General features: G+C 42.2%; 1 protein-coding gene across 12 annotated transcripts in view; it reads right to left on the reverse strand.

The window, feature by feature from the left end:
- OTUD7A (OTU deubiquitinase 7A) overlaps window positions 1-26,408 on the reverse strand; it is a 280,943-nt gene that overhangs the window by 157,018 nt on the left and 97,517 nt on the right. For 10 of the 12 annotated variants that reach the window (XR_010590748.1, XR_010590745.1, XR_010590747.1 and 7 more), the window contains one exon: window positions 5,855-5,991. The exons of the other annotated variants lie outside the window; for them this stretch is intronic. The gene's annotated coding sequence lies outside the window, so the exon portion shown is untranslated. The remainder of the gene's footprint in view (window positions 1-5,854; window positions 5,992-26,408) is intronic. 12 annotated transcript variants of the gene reach the window in all.

Consider the following 26,408-nt stretch of genomic DNA (forward strand, 5'->3'; position numbering starts at 1 on the left):
ACCAAACCAATGCTAAGAGAGAACTAAACAGCATAAAGAATGGCCGGAGGCTGAAGCATACCCAGTTTACACAGGCATGACCCTTGACTGAACACTGACGTACAAAAGCCACCTGAGCAAGATAGCAGTGAAGGTCAAGACATGCACAACAACCTTCTCAGCAAACTGGCAGGCTCTTCACAGGAAGCGGATGCTCCAACCCTCAGCCCTTGCCATCTCATACATAATAGCAGAGTACCATGCGTCAGTATGGAGTCGGTCAGTACACACCAAATTTGTTGACATGCAACTCAACTCAACAATGCGCATCAGTTCTGAGCCACATTGCTACCACTTACATCAGGAGGGAGATTGCAGCTGGCAAGCTGCTTGAGATGGTACTTGCCAACCTAAGCCTGACCTTGTTCAGCTATCCTTTTAGCCCACCAGCTATACGTCTTTCATCACGACCCCCACTGTGGTCAAGGCTGCCATGCCAAGACATGACAGCGAAGTCCCTATGGTGAGAAGACTGGTGCTTAATATCAATCTCCAATCAGTTCATTGTCACAGTACCTACTGCTCACCCACTCGGCTTCGACCTGCCACGTTGCCAGTAGGCCCTTTCAAACTGGGCAAGGCCTCTGTGCAGCCAACCAGGACAGCTGGGGTCTTTGAGACAAACCAAGCTGCAGCTATTGTGCCGATCAAACAATAATGCACATTGTCGAGGAGTGCCCCATAACCAAATTCAGCAGGGCTCTAAGAGCTCCACTTGACCACTAAGAATGCTGTCGCTTGGTTTGGTGAATATGCAAATGATAAATAAAATAAATGTTAAACAAAGTTAGATCAGGACCCTAATGAAAGTGTTCCTCAGAATGAAAGAATTCTCTCTCTATCCTCATAGGAAGACTATTATCCTTTAGAAGGGGATCACCCACTCTTTCCTTCCTCTAAAGGCATCCATCCCTATTACTTCTACAATGATTTCAGGCTCCCTAAAGATGTTATGTCTTCAGACTTCTACAAAGACTTTTTAAAACTCCTTGAACTTCCCCAGTGGCAGTGCTGCCTAGCAATAGATGAACCAAGCCCTCTGAAAATTTAATTTCTCTTGACAAAGACCCTCACGCAACTGCCCAAGAAGCAGATTTTGTCACACACTGACAGAACACATAGCGAACACTATACCAGGAAGAACAGGTCTGCACAGATCAGAGTGGTCCCGTTATTATGCTTAGAGGGGATATTTACATAAGGACTCCTGTAATACATACCTTAAAGGAGCACTGTCAAGGTTTATCTATTTAAAAAAACCTCTAATTAAAGGGTATTTTTCCATAATAATTAGCTTCTCAATTATCCCATTAGAATTAGATTGGTGGTGATTTCACCAGGATTCCCACCCTTAATCTAACCAGAGTCTGATATTGAAATAGCATCTTGTTTTATCTACCAAGAATATAAATACTAAAGGCAAATTTTATTCTTGGATACCTAAGTATGACTCCCACAGAATTCAATATACATTAAGTACATGTGTCATGGAACAATAGGGCCTATGGCCTAGATCTTGAAAGTTGCTTTGCATGACCCAGAGTGCACATGAAACTCCACTGAACTCAACGAGACTCCATGCATGGAAGCTGCCTGTACAGATGCTGCAGTTTGATATTATTCTACATTTCATAGCGACAAAAAAACCTTTTCTGAAGTCTCTTGTCTTGCTCTATGCAGAATAGAGCCTCTTAAATTTACAATGATCCATATCGTACCCTGTGTCATTGTACTCGGGTTTTATTTTGTCTCCCCAGAAGCTAGTCAGAATCAACTATTATTTTGGAAAGGGAGAAAAAAAGTGGCCAAATTCAGGCCATAAGCACATTTATCATAACTTCTGTTATAGGTAAATATAGATTCATTCAGACTATCTGCTGCCCCATGCTATGCTCTCTCAGCAGATTAGTCCATCCAGGGACAGGAATAATCTGTGAGAGACATGGGGAGGAGTGATCAGAGGATATATTCACTAATCAAGCTTTATATCCTAAGCCTGCAAAGCTTTAAAATATCACTATACTAGGCCTGTAGGGATGGGTTGGTTAGAGAGGACCCAGGTCTGTGGGGTAGTTGGGTAAGGCACTCTGCCCTGCAGTCAGCCACGGTGCTGCTCCTGGTCCCTCTTCTCCCTGAGCTCCAGTAGGAGTGGTATCCCTGAATCTGAACCCCACTCCTACCTCGGGGCTCTCAGCTTTGTGGACCTCTTCAGGCTGGCATGATGCCAGCAATGGCAGTGACTGTGGGATCTGTGCCCAGCTGGGGTAGGTGAGTTGCTCCCCTACTATTAATGGCAGGTGCCAACACCAAGTTGAAACAGCACTCCCTCAAATTTGGCTCAGCTGCCCCTCTGTCATGACGCAGGGGTGACCCAGCCAAACCCGAATGGCCCTGTAACCTATGCACTAGATCACAATGCCACTCACTCCAATTTGTCAACTGCGCCTCTGTCGTGAAAGAGGAGCGGCCAGGCGAAATCTGAGATGGGGCCCCTGTGGAAGTGACCAAGTGCACATTGGAGTCCGGTGGCATCTTTAAGGTGCCACCGGACTCCTTGTTGTTTTTGTGGATACCGACTAACACGGCTACCCCCTGATAAGTGCACATTGGTTAATCTGGGCCTCATTTCTATGAGTGCAATTTAACCCATGAAGCCACACTAAAGCTATCCCTCATCTTTCTGTACAAAAATAACAGATTTCCCTGTATCCAAAACTAAGAGCTACAGGACAAAAAATAACAGTTTAATAAGTTAAAAAAATACCTCCAACCAAAGACTGTTACTAATTGCTTAGAAGCGCTTTCAACTGATATAGGATCAGACATCCTGAACCAAAGGGGGGAGAGAGAGAGAGAGAGATGCTGAAGAAGCCTCAGCCAATATACATAAAAACCTGTGATAACAGGAAACTAGCCAAGATAGTGCCATTATCTAAAAAAAAAAGAGAGAAAAGAACAGAACAAAAAATTCAGTCCAATTATTTTTAACTTCAGCCTTAGAGAAAGTATCATCATCTATTTTAAGAGATCAATTGGGAGTATTTATTAAAATAGTTCAGGTTTCTGAAGCATTGTTGGTTTTAATCACCTATTATTTTCTAACTTGTTTGAGTTCTTTAAGAATAAAAGCTACCAAGAGAGATAAAAGGACTCCACTGAATATTCTTTGGTCAGGAAACTTGCTTGAGAATATTTCACATTTGAGGTTAGTGACTCAGGTGCAAAAAAACCACAGAATAGGAGGACTGAGGAGATCAAGTTGAATTTAAGAGTTAGAGAATGAGAGATACTGTCTCACCTAAACCTTCCACTTACTTCCTGAAGAATAACTTTAGAAACCTTGAGGTGAGAGCTTAAGGTACTGAGATAAATGAAGAACACCTGAATTTTCTCAAGATTTTCTATAACATCTACAGAGCTTGAAGCACCTTCAAATGAACCTGAAACAGAGGCTAAGAATATAGACGTAATATGAATATTATTTATACTATATTTATATAGCACCAAAACGTCAAATTTAGCTTTACAGAGATTTCATAACAAAATGGTCCCTGCCCAAGGATGCTCACCATCTGCATCAGACAAACACAGCAAATGAAAACATACAAATGAAAGGGATAGGGGAAAACAGTGCCAGAGATGAACTAAACAAAATTAAGGGTATGGAATCCTATATGATCGTCAGTCAATATTTTCAGGTCTGATCTGAAATACCTTACTCTGCTTGTGAAAAAAAATAAATAAATAAAGCGCATTAAGGACTTGATCCAAAGCAAAGCCAACAGGAGTCTTTCAACTGGTTTCAGTAGGCTTTGGTAAAGGACTTGAATGGCATTAAGGAAATTGTACTCAAACCTTGGTGGAAAGTAGAAGCAGAATAAGTAATGCAAATCTTATTGCCAAGAGACTATAAGAAATCCCCCCAGACAAGCCATCCACACACTAAACCAAATGCTGGAACCAATTACAAAATATTCTTTAAGTGGGTTAACGAGTGGTTGGAAGAGATTTCTAGAAATAAAATAATGTAACATTTTTTTCCTCCTGACCCCCGCCCCCCACTGCACAGTCGTTTAGAAATTTGCTGGATCCTACAAGAAACAAACTGCCTGAGAACAGTAAAATACATTCTTTTTCTATTCTCCTCTCCTTTTTGGATTAAGAAGTGATTCTGGACAGAACACTGACCTTGTATATGCCCATTGCTATGCATCTCTCATGTGCACATATTGCCAGATAACTGTACATGTGCACCTGAGTTCTGAATTATGGCCTCAGTATGGCCTTTGTCGATCTATCGTTACTGGATTTTTAAAGCGTAGTTGCATTTTTTAAAAGAGATTAAGTCTACATTATGGAGGCTAACCCTCACAGCTATGTCGGCATAGCACCGTTGTGGAAGCACAACCTACACTGACAGAGGGTTTTTTTCCCTGTTAATATAGGAACACCACCTCCCTGAATGATGTTAGCTACACTGATGGAAGCACTTTTCTACTGACATAGCTGTGTCTGCACTGGGGCGCGGGGGTGTACATCAGCATTGCTACATTAGTCAGGTGTGTGTTTTTTTTCCAGTCTTGACCAATTTAGGCGTGCATATTCTGATGGGGCAAGGCAAGATGGCTACAGTAAAGTAGTGAGGAACAGGTATGTTAGCCCCAGGCTAAACAAATCCCTGGTACCATGGTAACCAAATGGCAGTTGCTCCAGGTTAATCAAAACACCTGGGGCCAATTAAGATCCTTCTAGAAGGCAGTGGAGATAGCTAGATTGATTGGGACACTTGAAGCCAATCAGGGGCTGGATGGAACTAGTTAAAAACTTCTCAGTTAGTCAGTGAGGTGTGGGTGTCAGGAGCTATAGGAGGGAGCTGTGCTGTTGGAGGAATTAAGTAGTACGAATCCATATCAGGTGCAAGGAAGGAGGCCCTGAGGTAACGGTGAAGGAGATATTGAGTGGGGGGCTGCTGTGGGGAAGTGGCCCAGGGAATTGTACATGTCCTATTTCCAAAGTCAGCTACCATAGCTGCTAATTTTAGGGTCCCTGGGCTGGAGCCCGGAGTAGAGGGCGGGCCTGGGTTCCCCCTCCCCTCCCTGATTAATCACTGAGACTGGGAGACAACAGAGACTGTGCGAGGGAGGGTTGCTTCTCCTCACTTCCCTTGTTGGCTTATGATGAAAATGGCTCAGTAAGCTGTGACCCTTGCCTCTAGAGAGAGAAGGGCTACGTGGATGGTCACAGTGAGCCCCTGAAGCTAGCAAAATCCGCCAGGAAATGCAGGACCCACGGAGTCAAGGACAGAACTTTGTCACAATATATAAATGTCAAGCCTTCCACTTAGATCTAAAGTCACAAAGAACTGCAGAATGTTTCAGCTACCATCACAATAAAAGCAGAAGTAGAGTGGCTCTATACACAATATAGGAAACAGCAAGTGGTCTATAGTCCCCACTTCTACATCGCCAATTCTAAAATTAACTGTCACAGCAACAGGAATCCAAATCTTCATTTACAATGCAGATAATCTTCTAGTTCACATTGTACACTTGCAACAACTGAGCTGCTGATTTACAGTTTGTTGCAGTGAACTTCTAACATGATGGATAGTCAGGGTACATAAAACATTTGTGACGTGCACTGGCACCAAATAGTCAGGGAACAGCACAACTTCAATGACTGCTTCATTGCTCATTTTTATTTCCCCCAATAGCTTAAAGCCAGACTGCTAATATTAGTTTATGCTTATTCTTGAGCCACAAATAGCCATACAGCCGACTAAAGCTATCTTTAAGCAAGTTGTTCATTGACTTACTTTCAACAGATTTTAAATAAGAGTTCCTTGAGGCATGTATCAGATGGGCATTATACTGCTGGTTTTCGGTGAGGAAAATAGTCCATTTTTGCCACAGTAGAAGGTGTGAATAAGTGAAAATATGTCCCCTGAGAAATCTGAAAAAGAAGAGACTGTACATTAATCATCTTCCTTCCTATGCACAGTTTGAATGATACCAATTATCAATGCATTTAAAAAAGTCAGCCCTACCCTCTGATATTAGGTGCCCACCATATAGCACTGACATTGATATTGACACACAGCTATTTGCATGGAAAAAGCAGATTAGCTGGGTATCCCTCTGCCTGTGCACACAGGTGGGAGTTCTGAATGCACAAAATGGGTGCAATGTTCACTTAGGCAGGCATGAAAAAAAATCAGTGAGAGCCTTAAAGCGAGGTAAAAACAACATGAATTAATTTTTTGTGGTCAAATTTTCACCTAGGGTTAAGCGGTAGGGCAGAGGGACATGTCATAACATTTCAGGGAAGTGAAATTATGAGAAGAGCAGCCGTAGGGGAAGTGTTTTTGAGGGTGAGAAGTTACCCATCACCGGGTAATGTTGGAGAGGAATGTTAGGAACCATTGTCATGCTGAGCATCTACTCTAGCAGTAGCATGTAGTATGAGCACTGAGATATAGCTTCTGCCCAAAGCACCCAGAGTGTTGGTACACATTCCATTGTTGGAGACTGGCTGTCGTTACTTTGATAGTTTTGCCAGGAAGGGTGGTTGGAGGTAGGATGAGAACTGGAGAGGTTTGCTTTGTGAAATGTTGGCTTTCTGAAGATTGAGCAGGCTCCTGTATTTTTCAAGGGAGTTTGGTGGGTTCTCTGCTCTGAAAGAAGCCGTGGTTTCCATGAAGAGTGGACACAGTTGTATTTTGATGTTTTTCATGAGCCAAGAATCTTAAATGGGGCTTGGGTATTTTTCAGGGCTTCACCTTGTGTGATAAAACAACACTCTCCTGTGGTTCTGGTGTGATTAATGCCATCTGGTCAGTTTTACAGTGAAAGAAGCAAGGCTTGCATCTTTGTTCTACAAATGTTCCTTACCTTGCAATACTCCCGATTGATGAGTAGAAGGGGAGAGCAAAGAGGAGTCACAAACTAAAACAGTGTGAATAATGGGGTTGAGGAAAACAAGCTAGGTAGGAGCAAAATAAAATAAAGTAGCTTGAATTACCAAATCACATCAACACTGAAATTTTTGCGGTCTTAAAAAAGATTTAAGTACACTGGAAAAGCGAACTGGCACGTATCCAGCAGGTAGCCCAAATTCCCCAGGTATAGAGGAGCATTCTGGTGGTCTCATTTTAAAAAATGACTACTTCACATATAAATTCCACAGTGCAAGGCACAAGCAGGCTTTCCTTCACTACCAGCTGTGCTAGTCTTTCTATGCCATTTCTCGTTTACAAATTCCTTTATATAGACAGTGCATGGGAACGCTCACTCTTTTTGTATGTGTTTCTTAAATCTCTATGACGAGCATAGAATATTGGTGGAGCAAGGGATTTACTTATATTTACCTATGTGCTAGATCCCGTATAAGACAAAGGCAGACTTGGTCTCTGTCCTACCTAGCCTACAATCTAAATCTAATCACACTTTTAAATGCATAATCACATTGCAAAATTTGAATGAGCAAAGACCATGAGAAAGCATTTAGTAATTAACTGCACTGGTTTTTCCTCCCCGTGAGAGTTAAAATCCACTTTTCTTCACTTGGCTTGTGCCACTGGTTTCAGTTTTGGAGAGTGTGGGCAGTGGATTCAACCAATAATAGGGTTACCATTCATCCGGATTCCCCCGGACATGTCCGGCTTTTTAAGCTAAAAATAGCATCCGGGGGGAATTTGTAAATGTCCGGACTTCCCCCCCATGCAGAGCACGCGCAGCTAACAGTGCTGCCAGCTGGTGTCACTTACTTGGGGCTCTGACACTCAGCCAGAGAGGGCTCCTCCTCCTCCCTCTCTCCCTCCCTCCCTGCATCGCAGATCGGCTCCGGCAGTCTGGGGCTCCTCCCCCGCTGCTGCCCAGCAGCTCAGGCAGTTCCTGAGCAAGTTCACCGAGACATTAGGTGAAGAAAGGCCAACAACAAGGGGGTCGGAGAAGGGGCAGGGAGGTTTAGGAGGGGGCAGTCAAGAGACGGGGGGGTTGGGAGTTCGGAGGGGGGCTTTCTGGGGGAGGCTGGATAAGGTTTTGGGCAGTCAGGGTACAGGTAGGGGGTAGGGTCCTGGGGGGCAATAGGGGGGGGGGTCTTAGGAGGGGGCAGTTAGGGGACAAGGAACAGGGAGGCTTAGGTAGGGGCTGGGGTTCTGGAGGGCAGTTAGGAGCAGGGGTCCCAGGAGGGGGCAGTCAGGGGACAAGGGGGGGGTTGGGAGTTCTGGGGGGGCCTGTCAGGGGGCAGAAGTGGGGAGAGGGATCGGAGTAATCAGGGGATAGGGAGCAGAGGGGTTTAGATGGGTCGGGAGTTCTGGGGGGGGGCTGTCAGGGGGTGGGGAGTGGTTGGATGGGGCGTGGGAGTCCCAGGGGTCTGTCTGGGGGTGGGGGTGTGGATAAGGGTTGGGGCAGTCAGGGTACAGGTAGGGGGTAGAGTCCTAGGGGGCCAGGTAGGTGGGGGGAGAGTCTCAGGAGGGGGCAGTCAGGGGACAAGAGGCAGGGAGGCTTAGGTAGGGGGTGGAGTCCTGGGGGGCAGTTAGGGGCAGGGGTCCCAGGAGGGGGCAGTCAGGGGACAAGGAGCGGGGGGAGGGTTGGGGGTTCTGAGGGGGGGAAGTGGGAGGGGCAGGGGCGGGGCTAGGGCAGGACAGGGGCGGGGCTCCTCCCGTCCTCTTTTTTGCTTGCTGGATTATGGTAACCCTAACCAATAAGGATGTGGAGATAGCAGCTTAACGGCATCAAAAGTGTTAGCATTATGAGCTCTGTATGAATAATCTTACTGATACAGTTCTCCAAGCATACATTATCTTCTTGTACATAAAGATCAGAGACGGACTTGAGTGCTTAATACTTTGGCAAGTGCATAGTCCATGTTAAGACTTGTAGTGTGTTCCCTTAAAGTGGAATCTTTTGCACAGACAGTTCTTGACACATACATGTCAGTTACTATATGAAACACAGGACTTGAGTCCCTGCTGCCCTCACCAAGGGGCATGTCCATCTGGTCCCACAGCTCAGACTACAGGGGTGCGAATAACAATGCGCTCAAAAGTGCTGTGCTGTTTCTCCCCCATGTGGATGCTGCGGGCATGAACTGAAATGTTCAGAGTTCACCTTTAATAAAGTCCTGTTTGAAGATGGCTATGTAAATGCAAAATAGAAACCTTTTCGTTTGCATCTGCAGCATCCACCCAGGGAAGTAACAGTGCAGCTCTTTAGTGTGCATTGCTATTCACACCCCATAGTCCAATCTTCGGGGCAGTATAGATATGTCCCTTGTGTAGTCCTTTATATCAGTACAAAGTGAATGCAAAGCAGGCTTAAAATGCTACCACTCTGACTTGGTCATGCTTTGCATTGATATAAATAACTACACATGGTAAAGGGCTACAGAGAATCAGCACATTAACATTAATGGATGGAAGCTCTGAGCCAATCTTTTGAAGTCTTCCGTTACAAAGAGTTATGCAGACGAGCCCGTCATACAGCCTGTATGACTGGACAAGGAGGAGGAGAACAACATGCACATTTATAGCAAGTACAAAAACAAAACAAAAAACCAGCAGAATAGAGCTGTCAAGGTTCAGACAAGATTCAAAGAACAATCTTAAATGTCCTTAAAGGATAGTTTAGTTTTCGGCTTTGGATAAATGTTTACACAACGCTGCTTGCATTCAATCCCATGCATGCCTTGCACTAAGCTCTCTACTGCACACAATAGCTAAATGACAACATGTCTGCATTTACCTGTGAATTACAGTAGAAGAGAGTTCACACAATACACCAAAATAAAGTTGGAAATCTCTTTTCCCCCTTTGTCTCCCATGCTTCTGTTTCTGTGAAAGCTGATGCTATTTGATTACTGTATTCCGTTTGCAAGGTACACCTCTACCCTGATATAACACGACCCAATACAACAGGAATTTGGATATAACACAGTAAAGCAGCGCTCCAGGGGGGCGGGGCTGCGCACTCTGGTGGATCAAAGCAAGTTCGATACAAGGTGGTTTCACCTATAACGCGGTATGATTTTTTGGCTCCTGAGGACAGAGTTATATTGGGCTAGAGGTATAATTAAAAAGAGTACTGGGATTAATTCTTTTTTCACTTCTAAACCCCCTGCAATGTCACTTACAGCCTTTTTACAACAGACACAAAGGAGAAAATATGGGTATGAGACATGGAATCAGGGATGATTCCTTTCCTAACATTTTGAAGTATAGCAACCCCATTCTGTGTATTTCACTTAAACTACATAAATAATTGACAGCCTGTGAAGATCTCATTAGGAACAACAAAATCCATGTGTCAGATAAATCCAGAGGGACAATATCCCCACTTATGAATTATACAGAAAATCCAGCCAAATGCACTATTACAGGTCATTAAACAACTTGATAGCCATGCTAGTGACTGAGCAGTGAGACATTGCTATATAGGGGATCAGCATTTGAATCCTGTTCTCTGTCTTTCACAGCTCACTGGGGGTGGCAGGCTATAGAAGAGAAACGAAGATCACGTGTCATATTTTATGATGAGAAAGAAAGGAAATTTAGGCCATTAGTATAGCATGACTATGCTAGCCCATTTAAGTGTTCTGAAGGGAGTCTGATCCCAGCCTGCAGCCAGGGCTGGATTAAGGCATTAGCATTATAGACTCATGCCTAGAGCCCCGGGAGTAAAGTGTTTATATCAGAATCTTAGCTTCCATTAAAAAAAGTAAATTTCTAGCTGTCATGGTTACGAAGGAAAACTTGACAACATGACAGGATGCTGTTCTGGGAAGAAGGATTGCTGAGCAAAGATGGGGTCCAGCTATCAAGGAAGGGGGAGAGTACCTGGATATTAGTGAGGAGTGCTTAAACCTAGGTTTGATGGAGGCAGGAGACAAAATCCAACTTAAAAACATGGAGACCTGGTAGAAGGGTAGGAATCTAAGAGGGAGGGTGGGGGGAGGCATGCGCATGGGCCATTATAGCAGGGACAAAGGGGAGATGAGGAAACACAGAGAAGAAATCAAATGAGGATCTTAGATGTCTGTATACTAATGTAAGAAGTAGGGGACTAAACAGAAAGAACTAGAAATACTAGTGAATAAACACAACTATGACATAATTGGCATCATAGAGACTTGGTGGAATAATACACGTGGCTGGAATATTGATATAGAAGGGTACAGCTTGCTCAGGAAGGACAGACAGTGGAAAAAATTGAGGAGATGCTTTGTTTATCAAAGATGTATACACTTGGACTGAACAGGTTAGACAAACACCTGTCAGGAATGGTCTAATCATTACATAGTCCTGCCTTGAGTGCAGGGGACTGGACTAGATCACCTCTCGAGGTCCCTTCCAGTCCTACACTTCTATGATTCTATGACCAAGTGTAAACAATGCTGTGATGTCTGCCTGAGTCTGCAGGCAGCCTGAAACAATAGTTCCCAGAAGAGTGAACCACCCCATACAGTTCAACATGGACTTAATTCCACGTCCCATTGCCCTGGGGGGTCCCTGCAAACACCAGGCGAGCAGAGAAATCTGTGTGGCAAGCAAGAAAGAGTGCAGTGGTCCTAGTCCTCCTGTCATAGTGGATAATCCCTGAGGTAAGTACTGGGGAAACTGTCTGGAGAGAATTGAGAAGTACAGGAGTCTTAGTGCACTCCTAAGGGAAAAGCTGGAGCCACTTCCACACCAAATGGGGACCACACAGCCTAGGACCTCAGCCCAGATCTATGCTAAACACTTTTCCCAGTTTAGTAATGTCATTCAGGGGGTGTGATGTTTTACAACATTTTTATCCTGCCAAAAGCCCCTAATGTAGACAAAGTTATATGAGCAAAAGGTGTTTTTGCCAGTAGAACAAAAGCAATCTTTTGCTGATATAACTGCATCTATATTACAGGTATAACATAGCTATACCAGCAAATTGTTTGTAGTGTAGACAGACTCATATTGTCTAAACGTAGCCCTGCCTTCAGTTAAAAGATGCTGTTGAGAAATTAGCCTTGGTGCAGGGAGGGACTGGAATACTCCTGTGGCAAAAGCTATTGCTATGCTATATGCAGTTGTTGTAGCCATTTTGGTCCCAGGATATGAGAGACACAAAGTGAGTGAGGTGATATCTTCTATTGGACCAACTTCTGTTGGTGAGAGAGACAAGCTTTTGAGCTACACAGAGCTCTTCTTCAGGTCTGGGAAACTATCTTAGAGTGTCACTGCTAAATATAAGGTGGAACAACTGTTTAGCATAAGTGGTCCCATTTCAAGGGACCATTCGAGATGAAGTGGCCTGCTAACACCCCTCCAATCATGGGGATGTGGGGGAAGTGAAGAGGGAGGGAAAGCAGCTGCGGGGGTTGTTACTGGGTTACAGAGCGTTATAATAAGCCATAAATCCAGTGTCTCTATTCAGTCCAGGATTTTTTTCGTGTCTAGCGAAGTTATGAATTTAAGCTCCCTGGCTTGTCTTTTGAATGTGCTGTGCAGGTTTCCTTTGAGGATGAGGACTGATAGGTCAGGTATAAAGTTTTTGCTTTGCGAAAGTGTTCACCAACAGGTGATGTGATGCTTTCAATCTTTTGTCATTTTCCTGTGCGAGTTCAATTGAGAGTGTAGTGATTGTCTGGTTTCACCTACACAGTTGCTATTGTGGCAGTTTGTGTACTGGATGAGGTACACCATACGTTGTGACAGGCACGTGTAGGATCCCTGGTGCTGCTTTGAATCGGTGTGTCCTCGTCTGTTCTGTTATGCTAAGCTATGTTAGGCAGCACAACTACATTAACTTCTAGGTCATTGGTTTGAATCTGATCCAGGCTGATAGTGACTGAAAGTTGTCTGAGTGGTGTTCAGTAGCCTATGAAGATAAGTTAGCAGTCTCAGTCCAGTTCCAGTAAACAAATGCCCACAGCACAAAAACCATTATATCACTGAAGAATTTTATTGTCAATTTGATCAGAGAGGACAAGAAATTGAATCTTTTACCTTCAGGGGTAGTCTCTTGAGTCCATGCACAGAAGCAAGTACAATTGACATGAGCATAAAAATCAAAGAAGCTCAAATGTTTGTAGCTTCTTTGGGTGTTCAAGGTTTTGTTTAATAGCAGCCAATTTTGTTCTGTCTTATTAAATAATTTATAACATGTGCCCAGAAATAAAGTGATGTGTGAAGAGGGTTTTTCAAGAAAATAAGTTAGTGCCCTAGATATCTGTATTTTTTTTTCCTTTTAGTGTCTTGCTTCTTCAGATTGCAACGCCTTTTCAGAGTTCTGTTTATATACCATTAACAAGTAATACAGTTAGCCTAACTTTTCCATGAAATGGCTTTCATTTCTAAAAATATCCATGGCTGTTTATGAAATCACAAAAGGAATACAATATGCCACAAGAAGCAAAAAAGCCTCTCATATTTCTTTAGTCTGTCAAATCAATTCAGCAACATCCCTTATATCTTCACTCGGTACAAATGAGCTATAGCCACCTAGGTAGTCACAACATTTAAGAATACAGTTTATTTTATAACTTTAAACTAAATGGGGGAAAATATAAAAATAAGATGGGCTAATTAACAGGAAGCTCTGGTTTAAAGACAGCACAGAGGGCTGGTTGGTGAGACTGTGGGGAAACATGCAGATGCATTATTTATAATGAAGAAATGGTGCAGTGACTAAGATAAATGTGAAATTTGATGCTGATTTTTCAGAGGTGCTAAACATTCCCAACTCGCTTCAATGGGAGTTGTGGATGCTTGGTACCGCTGAGAAGTAGACAATTAGCTCTAATTGCCACTTTTGTCATCATCTATTGTTATGTGCTGTAAAAATGGAGGCACGGATGGAGTTAAATATACATGTGTGAAATAGGGAATTCTGACAGTCAGAAATGGAATTGCTATTGATTGAAAAATAAGCTTGGGGCAATGGGGGAGGGAGGGAGAAATAAAACCACCATCACATGGAAGAGTAACGTCTCCAGGCAATAGCTAAAGAAAAAGCTAATGGCACTTGCTACAATATGTGCACCTATGGAAAGAAAATAAAATGGATAGAACTGCAAGGAGGACAATAGTTTCCAAACCATAAACAGACTCTCTCAAACTACTGATGATTTAAAAAAGGAAAGAATATGGAGGGATACAGCTCTCTCTTTGTGCCATATTCAGTAATGCTGATGGCAACATTATCCTAAGGAACTGAGAAAGGCTTTACAGGGCTTCCTGCGAGCTGCAGCACATAATAATAAAGTGAAAGAACTGTTGTTATTTTTTTAACTGTAGCTGGGGAGAGGAGTCCGCTGCAGCAGTGATTATGCCATATTTCTCCTCTTTTCATATCAAAAGCATCTGGGTTTGAAGACTGGCAGTATTTTTTGTTTGAAAATAAAAGAGCCTAGAAAAGCATGCAAATTGAGAAGGAAAATCAGCCATAAAACACAAGCAAATGTGGGAAGGAGAATGTAATTTATTTTTTCCTGCTAGCTACCAATCTTTCAAATAGCTACTCCCAAAAGTCACGGGCAGAAGAAAGAAAGGGTCACTGATGTTTCAGTAAATACATACAAAATCCTAGACGGCAAAGTTCTCTGAAGAGAAAAGCATAGTTTACACTCACTGGTCTTCAACTGTTTTTGTTCTTTAAGGATGTTGAGAGCTTTTCTTGTCTGTGTGGATTATCACTACAGTATGAAGAGAGCTACTGTGCACACGTGAGCAGGGCCATAAACTGGGTTTTTTTCCTCCCTCCTACTGTGTATACAAAGCAGAGTCTAATAGGCTGAAATATTTTCCATTTTAAGGGCCCAATTCAGACAAAAGGAGCCTGCTCAGCTACTGGCATGTGGAAGGAAGCTCCATAAATATGGAGGCTGTTTGGAAATAACTGCTAAACTTTTTGGAAGATATATGTGGCCTTTTCACTGCAGGCTCCTGTTTAGTTATAAATTTTAAAGGAGCCAGAGCACAAAGTTATTGTGTTTGTTCTGACTGGCAGCGCTGCTCACTGGCCAAGGAGAGAAGGAGGAAGAGAATCCCATCTAAAATTTCCTCCCCTCACTCATGAAAATAAAAGGTGATGAGGGGGTGATGTAGGGCCCCCTGGATTCTGATACCATAGTAATCCATGTGGTATAAATACTTAGGTAAGACCGAAAGGAAGACAGAAGAAATCTTGTGACCCAATGATGACTTGAGCTAGGGAACGGAACAACAGTGGATAGGAGACATCATCATAGCAAATCCAAAAGGATTCAGATTGAGCACCAACCAGATTCAATTCATGTCCATCAATGGCAAACTTATTGTGCCACCAAAGCTTTTGGTGATCATGTGATGTCCAGCCATCTATTGCATTTTTTGGTAAACACACTTCATAATTCAACCAATGAAAGAGAGAGAAAAACACTCAGAAAAAAGGAGGGGACCGAAGCCATCCCTCTCCCAACTACAAGATGTCAAACATTAGGCAAAAAGGGTCTGCATCGAATGTCTTTCTACATTAGCGACAATAAGATAACTGGAGTGCTGTCTACAATGGAGGTGGAATGGATGGATTAAAGTGCAGGAGGAAGGGGGATCATTTCTGGGAACTCATTTCCCCATCTAGCTCTGCAATGTGTTATCAAAGACCCATTGTAGTTCTCTTTTGCTTTTCATGCCAGGCCCACCTTCCTGCTGAGTAGGCTAACATACCAAAGAGTCAACTAACTCATGCAGTATTTCATCAACCTCGCTCTTACTTACAAACACTCCTGTTCTGCTTTTGCTGATTCATCTTGTTCAGTTTGCTGAACCAGCAATCGCAGAAGCAGTAATTTCTATTTAGTGACAGACAGGAAGGACTAATTTCTGTATGGCTCCCCTCCCTACACTGAATGTGACCAGTAAAATAAGCAAACTACCTATCTGTGGGTGATGTTGGGGGAGAGGGTGGAAGTACAGAATTGAGGCTTTTCCCTATTTACAGTATTCTGATGGGACTATCAGCACTGGACTAACTATTGATCAGAGCAACATGGTGCTGGCAGAAGAAAGGAATGTGGTTATTATATTACCACCCAGTCAATAGCTTTAATGCCCCCTTCCCGTTCCCCCATGATAGATATACTTTAATTCAAATCTATTAGTAATCAAGCATTTGTGTAGAATACACAGATGGACCTGGGTATATGCAAAAATACTCAATACCTAACTCTTAGTCAGAATATTACTATTTTATAGGTTTATGAGGTAAATCCAGGAGATTTTATTAAAAGGTAGTAAGAAAACCTCCATGTTTATTTCCTGGATATGATTTTTTTTTTAAATGAAGTCCCCTCCTAACAAGCCTTTATACAAAGTGCGGGCCTAGTTCTCAGACAACAGCAAGCTTGACTGATTCTGTTAGTCATATTAAAAGAGTAAAAAATGGTTGAGTACTTAGTATGCATGTGTAAACCCACATTCATTTGGGCAAACTGGATTGTTGGCTGCATATTTTCTCTATACTTCAAGTTATTTAAGTGACAGATCTCTGCTAAAACATGCTCACACACACACACGGTCACATTGCATTTGCTATCGTTACTCATAATAGAAAACACATAGCACTTGTATAGTGCTTTTCATCTTCAAAGCATGATTCAGTCTGAGGGGTGCCAGCATGAGGTTCTGAGAGTGGGAGCCCTTTGATGTTACTCCTGGGCTCTGCTGCAAACTGCTGCTGCCATAACAAGTGATGGGGGGAACTTACTAAGTGAGGGGAATCCCCATGCCTTCCTCAATGTCTCTAATGAATCTCTTTCACTACCAGGCTGCCAATGAGCTGGAGGCCGGGGGCACTGCCTCGTGTACAGCCCTCGGAGAGAGCTCTGGAGTAACTTCTGCTTCCCCAGATGTAGGCAGAAGACTGCGGATTTAGATGGCAGCAGTTCAGTAAACCGTCTATCAGAGGGAGCTGAGAGTCTGGCTCAGGGAGTGAATTGAGTTAGAAGAACACCACCTTCCTATGCTTTCTTAATATGGAAAGGGCAGACAAAGCCAGCAGTCTGTGGCTGGTGGAGCAACTGGTTCCTAGAAAAGAGACAGAGCCCTTAAAACATGATGCTACTCCGAAAAGGAATTGTGAAAATGGCATGATTTTCAGATGGTCAGCATTTACTGAAAATCAGGCCCCTTTAAGAAGTCTCAAGTTATAAAAAACCCTACACTAGTTGCTTTTCAGCATATTGGTCAACATGTTCTTTTCTGTTCATACATTATCACCAGAGACTTGGGCACTGAGGATATTACAGATGTAGTTAAGGTGCAATTGTGAATGCAACATGTCCTTACTTTTAAACTGCACAAATATAACCACTGGCTCCCCCCTTCTCTATTGCATCAAACATAAGCTGCTTTGTATTCACTTTTAGAAAGCCCTTTATAATTAATCCCTATCCTACCTATCAATTGCTATCAAGCTGTCAGCACTTGCCTCCAATTGGCCCACGATGCCAGCCTCCACTGTCCACTAGTTAACTTGTCATACAAAGCACCTTTGGGCTTTCTTCTGTACTGCCTTCACACCTGGGAGGTAAACATCCACAAAGCTACCTCATTATCCACCTTCAAGTCCCTCCTCAAAACCCAATTCTGCCACGATGGCTACAAAAAACTTGACAGTGATTAGGCTGCTGGAATGCGGAGACCAATGCCTACCATGACGACAATACTGTCGCATTCTTTAGTTGTACTCCATCTGTCTGTACCCATCTGTTGGTTCTTGTCTTATACTGAGTTTGTCAGTTCCTTGGGGCAAGTGGCTGTCTTTTTGTTCTGTGTTTGTAGAGTGCCTAGCACATTGGGGTCCTGGTCAACAACTAAGGCTCTTGGGCACTATGATAATACGAATAATAACGGAGACCCAAACCTGAAACCCCACAACGATATTTTCACAGCCTCTTTCCCATTGAAAGTGATTTTGTTCTGAAATGTACCAGCGCACTTTGTAAAAGTTGGGTGTCCCCATTTGTGAAAACAATGGTATGAGACTATTGATGGGTAAGGTGCAAATACTGTATCCCTGGCATGACATGCAGATTACAGTAGCTAGCCATTATTTTTGCCACAGAATCTACCTTATGACCTTCCATTACTAGACAGTGAGGTCTAGTGGATAGGGCACTGGATCAAGATTCAGGAGGCCTAGGTTCAATTCCTGATTCTGCCACTGGCCTGCTGGGTGACCTTGGGCAAGACATTTCCCCTCTCTGTTTCTCAGTTTCCCCATCTGTAAAATGAGGACAAGGGTATTGACTTCCTCTAAAGTGCTTTGAGATCTAAAGATGAAAAGTGTTAAATAAAAGCTAGGTATTATTATTATTATTGCTTGTTGACCTCTGAGCAAGCAATCCAATGCTATATTCAATATATCAGGTGGGTAAACCATTCCCTGGCCCAACCATCACCCTGAAGACATGTATTAAACATATCTCAGAAAGCTAAGAAATAACACATTTATTTTCCAAGCAGTTGGAAGGGTTTTGGCAGAATCTATTCCAGCTAGCTGGCTGACAGCAGGCGGGGCTAGGGCAGGGAGAATTTGTTTTTAAGTTTATATACCATTTTCTCTCTCATTTCTGGACTTGAATTTTTTCTGGCTATGAATATTATAGCAAACAGCACAACATATATTATTTAGCCTTTGAGCAGTGAAGAGGGATTTTTAATTTCATACATCATTTGCAAGTTGCTGCAATTCTTCTGTGAAGAACAAACATTCAGTATCCTTAAAACAAAGGACAATGGGCCAGAAAAAAAATATTTTTGGACTGTGAAAGTTGATAAATTACAGCTCCACAGATGGGCACAGGAGTAGTAAGGCTGTGTGTTTAAGTTGTGTGACATGGTGAATTCATATCTGCACAGAAGTAAGAGGCAGCACCCGGTGCCAGAGATGCCAGCTTTTGGAGGGTAGTTTTGACCCATTAGCCCAGCTATGTTGCTTATCCAATTATTATTAATTACATGTTAAACACCAATGTGCTTTGTGTTGTTCCAGTCACAGCTTACAGTCATAGATGACAAGATGAAGTGAGAAACCCAAAGAAGCCGTTGAAAGAGCTTTTCTGCCCTCTTACACAATGCTGTGGTGGGGAAGACAGTATTTGACTGAAGTTGGTTAGTGCCTGTGGGCTTTACAGAAGAAATAAGTCCATAGTAGGAGGTTTAACTGGGGACGTGGGATAGTCATTTGGCACCATCTACATTTCACAATTTCTGGATCACATTACGCACTACATTGGTAGCAAAGCAATATTTCCTTAGCAAGATGTTGTTCACCTGCATTTGGCTCAATGATTATCAAATTCGCTCAGATGTAGACCTTTCTACATTTATGCATGCATGACTTTTGTGAACTTGACCCAGAACTGCTGTAAAGCACACAAATGGTACTACCCTAGAAGACTTCTTGGGAAGTTGCAGGTGGGTCAGAATTTGTGATCCTGCTGCTTAGTGAGTTTAGCAACTGGAGGTATATTACATCAGTGCTTGAAAGACTACAATGGCTCTCTGTTTGCTTCCAGATGGAATTCAATATGTTGACATTGATCTGTAAAACCCTATACATTTTGGGTCCTAGCAAATCCTCCTTGCGCATCAAAACTGAGATCCACTCAGGACTCTATACTTGCATATCTAGTGGCAGGACATTTGATTTTGAAATTCATTTCCCCCATTGGTCTAGCAAAGCCCTAGTTCATTGATCTTTAGGAAATGCTTCAAAGTTTATCTGTTCATTCAGCCTTTTTCCTTATGGAGCGATGAACACTTTATGCTTCTCACTTTAAATCTGGGAATAAGTCAATTGCTACTTAATTAACATTTGCCAATAAAGTTCTGTTTGACACATGCAATGGGTGCATTTATAGAAATGTGAAAAAATGGTAGATACAGTTACGTCTATATAGGCATCAGTGTTTACTATATTTATATAGGGATCTCTCTCTTTTCCTCTCCCCCCCCCCTCCCCCCCAGCACAGTTGTAAATTTGTTGCAACTTGCAGCCGTTTTCCAAGACAGTTAACAGAATAAAATGAAGCGTTCCCAGAGGTAAAAGATCTGGGCTTTGGTGATGGGCCTTGGGCTCATAGGATAGGGTAAGACCTTGTGGCCTCCTGGACTGAGGTCCGCACCCTTTAGCACCCTCTGTCCTCCTTTGGGTGTGTGTGTGGGGGGGGAAGGGTGCTAGAACTCAGTGAGCTGAGTCCTGGGGGTAGGCTGAGGAAAGGGTTCCTGAGTTAAGGGTTATAACAGTAAGGAGCCCTGTAATCCCTGCACCGGAACCAATTAAATACCTGTAGAGGAGAATATAGGTGATGGGTGGATAGTGTCCCTCCCCTGTGCTAGAGTTGAATAAAAATTGCTTAATTCCATGCATGTGTCTGTCCTCATTTCACTGCTGCGTCCATCAACTTGATGAAACAACATCTAACATCACTTGCCACGCGAACTTACAATGGCTGTGCCGTGCTCTGTAAATAGTCATAATTGTTGTTTCTGTTGCTACAGATGTTAAATAAGGAGGAGGGAAAGGAGAATGAGTAGCTCATTCTTCTATTAGTTCTACTTTAGATTGCATTTACTAAACAAACGTAAATGATTTCTTCAAAGGCTTCTGTGAAAGGGTACTTTTCACATCATGGTATTATAACAAGCTACATCAAGAATCACTAGGGGATTGCTGTTTTCTGCTTCATTACAAAATTTATAATAGTAAACAGCTCTGACCAGAAGACTGTGAACTATACAATTCATGTTAGTTGGAGAAAATGAATATATTTCAAGATCAGGAGTTTTCCTTTGGGATCCTTACTCAAAACTGGCCTTCCTTCTCCTCTCAACCTGCAAGTGGCAGTCAAACAAATGAAGAAATGGCCTTAACACAGCTTCAAGGCTTTCAGGATATGAGAATTCAAGATATACTATATCCCTTTATTACAGCAAGCCTTTTGATTTTCAATTACCCCAGTTTTTATCCCTTCACCAGGTCCTCTCATACAAGTTTTGGCAGCAGCCAGAAGAGAAAAATGAAGGCCCAATCCTCTGGTGCTGTTACAGCATCAGTCACCAGGTGGTGCTGTAACACAATTGTAGAAGGTTTTTTTTAGTGGGAGAGGCCTTTCCAGTCTTTGAAAAAATGCTGCACCATTGTTAGTTTTCAATTCAGGTTAGTTTTGGGAGCTGTTGAAAGCAGCTCTCTGCCCATGTCTTTCTAAAGAGTGTCAATTCTTGGGGCAGAGTTCCTCCTTAGGAATTCAGCACTGGTGTTTTGGTTGAGATTCCTGGAAGAGGGACTTGCGTATATGCTGTACATGATCACCTCTGTTCCAAGACTGAGATTACATAGTGTAACAAACTAAGTCACTGATTTCTTCTCCAACTGGAAACTCAACATCTGGTACCGCTCAGAAAAACACAACTGGCTTATCCAGCCGCCGGAAAATTCTTCCCCTGCATAAGGGAACCTCAGGTGATGTTACACTGCCAGCTGCGAGTGCAAAGCATATGGTTGATGGGAAAAAATGCATGACCTGGCCAATGCCCAGCTGCCCAGGGCCTGGAACTCAGTTTGTTACAGGATAGGATGAGTCACACTTTCCTGAGCTACAACAAGTATTCCCCAGTTGCAACCCAAGCTTTGGCCCCTGGAGCTCTTTATTTCTGCCAGGAGATGATGCCCTTTGGGCGGGTGTGAGGGGAAAAAAAGAGGTTGAGACAATATTTCATTGTTTGATGGGAGGGGACTGGGATGTTATTTTGCCACTTTTACAAAATTAAATTTGGTTTTACATAAATACATGCCCTCAATAGGCAAGGACAATTTATTTTTAAGAGGTCCAAAAGTTTTAAAAAGTTATAAAAAAATAAATAAAATAGGCAAGGTCAACTAACAAAATGTCTGAAAAAAATAAAACAATAGGGAAAGTAATGTGGTGAAATCCTGATGTCATTGACTTCAATAGGACCAAGATTTCACCCCATGTCTTTGTACATTCATGTACAGTGCCTCACACTATGTTGATCCCAACAGCAGAGACCTCTGAGTGGGTCTGATTACATATAAAATAATACCACCATGACAATGATTAGACTTACTGAATTAATTCAACCCAGTCGATACACTGACCTCTTTGATGAAGTTACACCAGAGAAGAATTTTGCCCATTCATGCTAGTTTAGCACATGCTGCAGATATCCTACACATATTTGTTTATATTGAAAGAGAAGAAAAAGCTGTTCTGAGGTTCTTGTTATTCTAAAGCGATAGACATATCCATTAAAGAACACAACAAGCTTGTTGATAGAGATAATCATCTAGAAAGGTTAAAAGTGATCACCAGTACCGTCCTTAACCTTTCAGTCAATTAAAGTGGCTGGAGAGAGCTTCAGGAAACATGAGCATAATTTCAACAGCAAAGTGTTTAAAGAGAGAAGAGAAGTGCTGCATCTTTCAAGTAGGTTTCTTGATTTTTTTCCCCCAAGGGTCAATGTGAATACTTCATTGAAATCTTCAACCAACAGCACAATGATATACCATCCTGCGCAAAGTCTGCGGCACCAAATTCCAGCACTTATCTATGCCTGTCACACTCACCTGAAGTTTGGCTCCATACCAAAAGGACTTCCACTGATAAATGCTGCATCATAAAAGTAATGACTATGGAGCCTGAAGTGCATTGGGAACCTGGTTCTCCTGCATTCACCAAATGGGTCCTTCACTACCTCTTTACCAATCAGCACTAGAAAATACCAGCCAGCTGACAGTAGCACAAGGGATTGTAAACCAACCCAGACCTTTGGAAGGTTTGGTCTGGATTCAGAAAAAAAATTGGTTTGCCAAAACCAGTTCCATCTATATTGAGTCTAAACTACTAATTGCCAGTTTTGTTCTTTATTACCAGGCTTCAAAAGATACATCTCCAAGCAAGGTAAGCCAAACCTGTGTGTGGTTCTTTTGGACCTAGATTTAAAATAAATTTCATAATAATGGATCCTTGACTTCATTATGTATTCCTCTACTTCCTGGCTAATGAAGGAGAGGTGTATTTTTCTATCATCACTAGAGGTATATCTGAAATTATCCTGGTGCCTGTCCCTCTTACACTTCTGTATAAAATATTTGGTGTACTAAAATGAAGTGAGCATACAATCAACTTATTTTCTTTGTTGCTATTACTGCGCCTCACCTCCCCATGACTACATTTGGTTCTAAGTTTGCTGTTGTTACAGGAGCGCTCTGTAAAAGGCATGTTTACATACATGTAATTATTTTGTTAACTGATAAAGTACCAGCAGACGGTGCTCAAGAGTATCAACCGTTGTTCCTGGCTTTTCATAGAATATCAGGGTTGGAAGGGACCTCAGGAGGTCATCTAGTCCAACCCCCTGCTCAGAGCAGGACCAATCCCCAGACAGATTTTTGCCCCAGATCTCTAAATAGCTCCCTCAAGGATTGAACTCACAACCCTTGGTTTAGCAGGCCAATGCTCAAACCACTGAGCTAAACTTGTGCATTTCAAACAATTTCCTTTGTGGAGCTCCTTACACCAGCCTTTAACAGGCTAAATTATTCAGTATTTGAAACAGACTTTTAGATTTGATCTCTTTTCCACTCACTTTTCCTTAATAACTTTGGATATATGATTTTATAGGATTTTAGAAGCAACATGTACTGAAAATACTATAGAAAGTCAGTCCTATTTGGGATCAAGCTATATAACAATTACTTACAGTACTATCTATATTTGGACATTTCCCCTAAATTAAATATTTTGTGCTCCATTCAATCTTTCCCCTTGGTTCAATTTTTATTAACTACGTAGCATTCAAATTACACTTCAATTATATTAGAGGAGACTTTTAGAATCTTTAATAAAGAAAAATCTTGCCTAAGAGTTTGGTAAAATACAATTAAAATATGTTCTTTCTGAAAACTGGTTTGGGATTTCGTCGTCGCCAACTAGATAATTTATTATGTTTACACAGCTACATGCAGTGGTTGGATAAATAGTTACATGCACAAATAAAGACTGAAGTACATAAAAATGACCTGTCACAAGGAATATTATAAAGTCATGGCCTCATATTTAATTCATATTAAGTAGTGTAAGGTCGACAGTAAGATCAGCAAAAATTTTATTCAATCTGATTATTTCTGTGCAATTTTTTGTAGTCCCTTACCTTCTTCATGTCTCTTGCTCAAGTCAACAAAGCTCTACACAAAAATAAAGTGCCCACTGACTGGAAATATTGGCTCTTAATACTTAATAAATGCTGAGGTACAGAAGGGGCAGGGCAAGGGAGACACAGCAAAGAAAAAGCAGAACGTGGCAGAAGAGATTTTGGAGGGAAACAGGAAGAGGCAGATCTGAGAGGGAGTTCTTTCAAACCCCTCCAATACCGAAGGTCTCCCAGCCAGCTCTCCATACTGGGAGGGATAGAAAATAAGGCAAAAGCCTGTGAAGGGCTGTGTGATATAAACTGCCTTCTGTGCCACAGAAACATCCCCATGCCCACTGAGAGGAAGATGCTCTGCTCAGAATAGTGCGTACGGCTTTAATTTTGTGAGCGGGGGGCTGAAATGGAGTCCCTACTGTGGCCTGGCTCAGCTTGCTCCCATTCCTTATGCCTCTGCATCTGAAATGCCCAGTTGACGAGCAACTGCAGCTTTTGTGAATACCCCTGGGTACCCTGGCAGATATTGTCTAGTGAATTAGATTCCAATATTTCTCGAAGGACAGACCGCCTTGGTGCTAGGCTTTGCTTTGTACAGGACTCAAACACTGAGCTTCAGCAGCTTGAGCGTTCAGCTTGATGTTACCATTTTGTTTGGATTCCTGCAATTGTTTCCTGTGCTTTATTCACGGAGTGCACCTTCTAGCTATACCCATCTGCCAGCACTGCTCCTGAAGAAAACAGAGCTCTCAGAACTATTCCTTTCACATGCTGAGGTTTCATGGATCTGGAGAATGAGGACATGAATAAATGATTGATTTTCCTCTTTGCTTTTTGAAACATCGCTTTTATGCTAGCCTAAAGAGTAGAACTAGAAATCTGTGAAATGGATACAAGTCAAATGTCTAAGAAGATACACAGGTAGTCTAGATATGTAGGGAATAGATTACAGCAGCATAGTGGTCAGCTTGACAGTGCAGTGAACTCATGCTAGTTGCTCGAATGCAGACTGCTCCTCCTCAGTTCTATAGATGATCCCAAAGAATCTAGCCAAGGCTTTGAACTGATTTTTTGAGCCAAGATACGGTGCGTGCAGGTATAAATGAATACTGTTGATGACCAGAAATATAGCTATAGCATACACGGAAATTAATGCAGATAAAGGACTGTGTCTCAAGGGCGGGCGATGTGATACAGAGCAATTCCTTCTCAATTGCCATTTCCAATCGGGCACTTAGATCACTACTGACCAACAAAATGAGCTTGATCATACTGCAGTGATTAGGAGTTTTTCCATTGACTGCAGTAGGGCCAGGATTTCACCCCAAAGGTTATCTGTTACCGTGCTCTTCAGAGACCTAAGGCACCCTTGCCAAACTGTCATGAAAGTTTGCCAGTCCGGTCTCAAAGGCTACATATCTCTCATTACTGTGATGGTGAAAATTAACATTTTACTCACCAGGAAGAGAAAAATATATTAGTTACCCTGATTCACATGAAATTTTTGCAGGGCTGGGCTATTGTATGTGAAATGAACTGGTAGTGCTGGTTAAGTTCTTAGCGGACAAGATGACCATCACAATGATGACACTTGTTGAGAGAGATGGGGAGAGGGGGTGCGCCAGGAAGGAATAGTTATGGAGACCAAACTAGCTTCCCATTCCTAAAGGTGGCTGCCATTGAGACACATTGGCATAGGAAAACCTTTTGACTATCCAATCTGTACTTTTGAATATAGAGAGAGGGCTTCATTTTCTAGGGCTTTCAATTCAACACCTTTTATAGGCACTAAACTCGCTATTAAGTGTTATACTTGAAAAGAAAGAGGACATTTCTACATAAAGGTAGAGATTATTCAACTGTAGAAGAGAAAATACTACCAATATAATTCTTCTAATACCTTCTAAACTAAAATAATTTAATAAAACATTATTTTCATTAGTTTATTACATCACCAGCATGAGATTTATTTTTATGAAACAACAAACACTAAAGAACTTAACAGCACAAGTGGAACAATCAAATCTCCCAGCCTCCAGAGAGACAATATATGGAACATAATTACATGCAGTACTCATTTTGCAAATGCTGTTGACTGGTTTCCAAGTTTAGCTAAACGTGCTCAGGAAATGGAAGCCTGGAACTTAATGATGCTGTATGTTTGACCTCTTTCAGTCTTGATACT

This window comes from Chrysemys picta, chromosome 10 (assembly GCF_011386835.1).
Source record: "Chrysemys picta bellii isolate R12L10 chromosome 10, ASM1138683v2, whole genome shotgun sequence".
Taxonomy (NCBI): domain Eukaryota; kingdom Metazoa; phylum Chordata; order Testudines; family Emydidae; genus Chrysemys; species Chrysemys picta.